The sequence below is a fragment of the Etheostoma spectabile genome, unplaced genomic scaffold (assembly GCF_008692095.1).
Source record: "Etheostoma spectabile isolate EspeVRDwgs_2016 unplaced genomic scaffold, UIUC_Espe_1.0 scaffold314, whole genome shotgun sequence".
Classification (NCBI taxonomy): Eukaryota; Metazoa; Chordata; class Actinopteri; order Perciformes; family Percidae; genus Etheostoma; species Etheostoma spectabile.
Window position 1 is genome coordinate 1008930 of NW_022605583.1, and position 1095 is coordinate 1010024.

Here is a 1095-nt window from a genome sequence, read left to right on the forward strand (position 1 = left end):
CCATGCCTGTGTTTGCCTTAGGCCTCAAAATGACTAAATCCGCCCCTGGGGGAATTACTAGATTTGTTGGGTCTTTGTAAACTATGGTGTGGTCTAGACCTATCTATCTGTAAAGTGTCTTGAGATAGCTTTTGTTATGATTTGAAACTATAAATAAAGGTGAATTGAATTGAATTTGGTACCCCTCCTGCAGCCAGCTCCAGCCTGGGTGTCACCTTTAAACCCCCGCGTGCTCTGACCTGCTGACACCGACAGCAAACTGACGAAACAAGGTCCTGACAACCTGAAACACGCAGAAAAACACTGTAGTGTCAAAGGAAGGGTGGAGCGGTGGGGTTTTAAAGGTGAACTTTCATTTTGATTCTTATCGAGGATTAGAGACCTATGCCATTATTCTGCCCTTGCTGCTGTTTCTGCTCTGTGCACACATCCTCTGCTGGCTGGGAGGATTTCACCATGACTCCAGGATGTTTTCATTTCCCCTTGCTGGGATTGCAGCCCAGACAAAAAGATCTTTTAGCTGCATGTTGTCTTTAGTTTCCTTTATTTCAAACTGGCGGGCCTCCCTGTTATTGGTCGTGGTAGCCCTTCACATCCTGTTGTTGTTCTTACTCAGCTGGTTTGTTTCACCACAGGGAACTGTGACTCATGGTGAAACGCGCCCAGACTTCTCTAGTGGTGTTCATGACACGAGCAGCTGCACATCCTCCGCGCTCGCTGCTTTGAAAAGTCATACTCTTTATTAAAAATCGGATCCTCTACATGCTGTTTGTGCAGTGGAAATCACAGGGTTATAGAGTTCTGTGCTGACGGAGAAATCTGGCTTCACTTTCACTTTGAATTTCCACACCGATTTTGGTTAATTATTACCTGCATTCATCCCGCTCATTCACTCCTTCACTGGCGTGGGTGTTGCACAAACACTTCTCAGCCACGCCTTTCTTTAATGAACTGCTGAACATAGAACTAGACTGAACAGTAAGTGTTGGCTCATTGGTCAAGAGAGTAAATCAAACCACGACTTGGCTGGGTTAGGGGTGTCCAATAGTCTCTCTCTCTCTCTCTCTCTCTCTCTCTCTCTCTCTCTCTCTCTCT

The 1095-nt window shown here is 45.9% G+C and overlaps 1 protein-coding gene across 1 annotated transcript in view; it reads left to right on the plus strand.

Moving 5' to 3' along the window:
• Positions 1 to 1095, plus strand: part of ap5s1 (adaptor related protein complex 5 subunit sigma 1) — a 12374-nt gene that overhangs the window by 520 nt on the left and 10759 nt on the right. The window lies entirely within an intron of this gene.